At 35.1% G+C, this 4,527-nt stretch overlaps 1 pseudogene; it reads right to left on the reverse strand.

The window, feature by feature from the left end:
* Positions 1 to 3,929, reverse strand: part of LOC102836277 — a 5,001-nt pseudogene extending 1,072 nt beyond the window's left edge.
* Positions 3,930 to 4,527: the final 598 nt, after the last annotated feature.

Genomic DNA, 4,527 nt, shown 5'->3' on the forward strand with positions numbered 1-4,527 from the left:
CTGTGAGCCTTCCAACCTTCTAAGTATTCCTTTATATGTGGTTCAGAGTTCTGGGACCATCCCCTGAGCCTGCTTGTTCAGGTATTCTGTGTTGTTGGTGGAGCTCTCTGCTATACGTCCGCCTGATCCGCCATCTTGTTTATTCTCTTGGCCTATACACTTTTGAAAGTGCTATTTTACTCTATGTAACCATTTTATGAAGAATTTGGCACTTTTAGATTTACACCACATCAAAATAGCAGTTTTGGCATCCTTGAGAGATAATGTTTTAAAGTTGTTTGTATTTGGGTAATAAAAAGAAATCGAATGGTGCAAGATCAGGTGTCTGGGTAAGGTTTCCCTTTTCAGCGTTCTTAGATATTCCTTGATACCCTTGAAAAATAAGTAACATGTTGTCATGATAAAAAAAAACAACAACAACTTGGCACACCTTTCCTGCTCATTTCCCACAAATGCAATTTTTCATTTCCTTAAAACTTTTTCCTAATAATCCCAAATGATTACCCTGTGTCCTTAGAGAAAAATCAGTGAAAATTACTCCATGAGTATTCCAAAAAAAACTGTCCTCATAACCTTCTTAGCTGATCTCTCATCTTTAATTCATCTTAGAAGCCTTCCTGACCTTCCTTAAAACACTTGGCTCATTTAAAAACTCGTTTTATATAAAACATCATTTCCATAAACTATTTGTAATATTTCCATGATTTGAAAAGATATCCACTTAATTTTTAAAAAACATTTAACGCTAGCCCTAATCTCAAAATTGTTTTTTCCATTACAGGAAAAGTATTGTTTTTGTTTGCTTGTATATTTGTTTTGTTTTAGGGCACACTTACAAAATTAATGGGATTCTGATGTGGTAAGTACTGAACTCCTAACCACAAGGTCCATGGTTCAAACCCACAGCTACTCCTCAGAGTACAGGATTGTACAATCCAATACAGGATTGCTAGGAGTTGAAACTGACTTAACAGCAACAACAATAACAATAAGACTAATACAAGTGTATCACTAATAGAACTTTTCTGCAGTCATCCACCAATTTCAGAGGTATGTTTAAATATTTGGTGCATCTAGTCAGGTCCAAGAAATTCTGATGTGGTGCTGTGGGTTAATGTGCTGGACTCCAAAGTCAGTTTGAACCACATGCTCACCAGCCACTCCTCGGAAACCCTATATAGGGACACTATAGGTCAGAACCGATCCAACGGCACTTAATAACAGTTCCAACTCTAGCAATACTGTATAGGATTTCTGAGGCTGCAAATCTTTATGGAGCAGAAAGCCTAATTTTTCTCTCATGGAGCAGCTGATGAGCTCAACTTGTGGTTTGCAGCCTAGTGCTTATGATATAGAGCTATTGTCCTCCCTTGTTCTGAATAAGCTTACGCATATACGGACTAGATAATAGCGATTCTTTTTTTCCCTTGTGCCTAGAATTGCTATGAGTTGGAACCGACTGGAAGGCACCTAGCAACAACATAGTTAGATATAGATTTAGATATAAATATAATACATATGGTAAAACTGAGCATTTTGCAGTCCTAAATACATAGGATTTATACACTTAAAGCCTGTCTTTAATATGTAGAATGTATCCATCATGTAGGTGTTTAAAAGATTTCTGATAACTATCAATTGTATGGTGATGACTATTTAATACAGATTATTTTATGCAATTATATATATAGAATACATTATTTTCTTATAGCTCTTATATATTCTCTGTTTATTATTTTATGTAAGCTTATATGCTCATATTTCTTTAAGACACAGAAATGAAAAGAAGGAAGTAAAATTTAAATTTAAAATATACATATCTGTGAAAAATATTGAGTGATTATTTATTGGCAATATTGTAAGCATCATTATTTAAATGAATTGAGAACTGCACAAATATGCTATTTTTACAATTGCTGAACTTTTTACAGTTTAATAAATAATCTTGATTTTTTTTACTTATCACCTCATGCAGTTTAAAATAAAGATATATTGTTAAAACATTAATATAATGGGACTTAATCCCACTTTATATGCTATGTTGAAAGATTAACCAAATATATAACTAGGGTATTTAAACTGTAATCACAGTCTTTATAGTTTAGTGCCTTCTGACTCTATTCCACAAATTTCCATTTGCTGTTTAATATCAATGTTTCATCTTATAGGGAAGACAGGATAAGAAAGTAAACAAAATAATTTAGGTTTTAGTTCTACAAATTTCGTTTCTCCTGATTCAGAGTATCTTGAGAAAATATTCTGAACTCTTTGATCTGTGTATTTCTTGGCCATATGAAGAGCATTAGATGATAGATTAGATGATCTTTAGTTGTTTTCTACTTCTAGCAATCAAAAGACCCATAATCCCAAGCCTCTATTCAAGGTTTTTATTCTGACCCAATTAGGTTATCCACTTAGTACCTTATTGCAATTTAGCATTAATTAAAAACAAAACAAGTACACAAACACACACACAAAAGAGCAAAAAATCCAAAACATCCACTGACTTTCATAACTAGAGTCTCTCATCATTTTCTGTAATAAATTTCATAAGTGTGAAGGACGTAGGACAATTGCAAGTCTGTCAACTCAACTCACACGAACAGAAATGACACCTTGTAAAAAAACAAAAAAAAAAAAAAAAAAACTCCCATGGAAAAATGTGTGAGTGCATGCATGCATGTATGTGCTCTGGAGCACTGAGAGAGCCATATGGCTAGCAGGCCCTGTGGAGTCAGAATACTGAAGCCCTGCTGTTTTATGTCCTTCTTGTCAATTTCTCGTCCCTGCCTTCTCAGAGGCATGATGTGCCATAGAAGCTTGAAGCACACAGTTAACATTGCCATGCGTTCCTACTCTTATTACTTATTAGTGATGTACTTTCTAGCTGAAATAGGTCACACTGATCTAGAGCAGAGTGAACTGGGATGGAATTCAGAATATTAGGCTTCTGGGTTGTTGTGTTTTTTTGCCTCTACCTAGTGGGTAAAAAAAGAGAGAGAGAGACAGAGAAATAGCTCAATAATTGTTACATACTGAAGTATATCTGCCATATATGAAATCCTAACTTCCATCAGGGTATGGTGCTGTAAGTAAGCACTGGACCGTAAGCCCACCATCACTCCTCCGAATCCCTATACAGGGTAGATATAAGTCAGAACTGACTTGACAGCACTTAACAATAACAAAAATGATCCCTGCAGCTATAAATATAAATGTGTTTGGAGTAGGGTTTTGTTTTTTTAATGAGTCCATACTGGAGTAGGATGGGTCCTAAACACTTTTGAGTGGTTTCTTATATAAAAAAAACCCCCAGCAGAGTATACATAGACACATACACAGAGGGGAGACAGATACTGTGTGAAAATCTATCTACATTCCAAGGAATGCCAGAGGTTTCTAGGAACTAATGGAATTTGGGAAAAACAAAACAAAACAAAACAAAAAAACCTTTCCCTAGAGCTGACACCATGAATTCAGACTGCTAATTTCCTGAATGTTTATTTGTTACCAGAGAAGAGTTGTGAATTGAATCCTAGATATAAATGAGATTAATTCATATGTGGGCCCTGGTGTGGCACTGTAGGCTAAGCACTGGGATGGTAATCACAAGGTCAACAATTCAAACCCACCAGTCAATCTAGGAAACCCTATACAATCTTGCTATGAGTCAGAACTGACATGACAGCACACAACAAGAACAATTCATATGTACGAAGAACAATTCATATGTACGAAGATAACTCAAAACTATTGCTACAAAACCATAGAGACGTCGATTAAACAAAATCATAAAAATGTGAAGCTGTTGTTTCTCAATACATACTCCATCGAGGTCCATTCATTTCTGAAGGTGCTGTTTGCATTTCTCTAATCCTTTCCCCAAAGAATTCTGTGCTGTTTGATTTGCACCATGCAAAAACAGTCATATTGGCATCATCAAAGGACACAAATTCTGATATACTTTTATGCTCCCTTTAAAAACTTAAATTTAGGAATGGAATAATCCTGGAGGATCAAGATCAGGGCTGTAGTATGACTGGAGCAGGATTCCCCAATAAAATTCCCATAGGATAGCACTTGCTTTCCTCTAAGAATGAACAGGTTTGTTGTTGTGATTGAAAAAAAAAATTCCTTGGCACAATTTCTTGAACTTTTTCTTAATAATTATGTCTTCCATTTTCTTAAATATTCCTAAGAAGCCCTGTGACCTTCATGTGGCCTATACAAATCTTCTTCTAAATTATCTCTTCAGAATCCCAGAAAATAGTAGCCATAACTTTCTGAGATGATTCCATTGCCTTGGATTTGACTGGCCCAAAATAATCCCTCAAAAGTCATTGTTTTGAATGGATCTTTTATTTTGAAGACACCCTACTGAGACTATGACAAGTGTATTATTGAGAGAACTTGCATGCAGCCAATCATTTGTCACAGAGACATATTAATACATGTTTAGCTTGAAATAAGCCTGTGCGTATATAAAACGCAACCCTAGTAGCAATACTTTTGGACTTACTCAGATAT

The sequence above is a fragment of the Chrysochloris asiatica genome, unplaced genomic scaffold, assembly GCF_000296735.1.
Source record: "Chrysochloris asiatica unplaced genomic scaffold, ChrAsi1.0 scaffold00027, whole genome shotgun sequence".
Classification (NCBI taxonomy): domain Eukaryota; kingdom Metazoa; phylum Chordata; class Mammalia; order Afrosoricida; family Chrysochloridae; genus Chrysochloris; species Chrysochloris asiatica.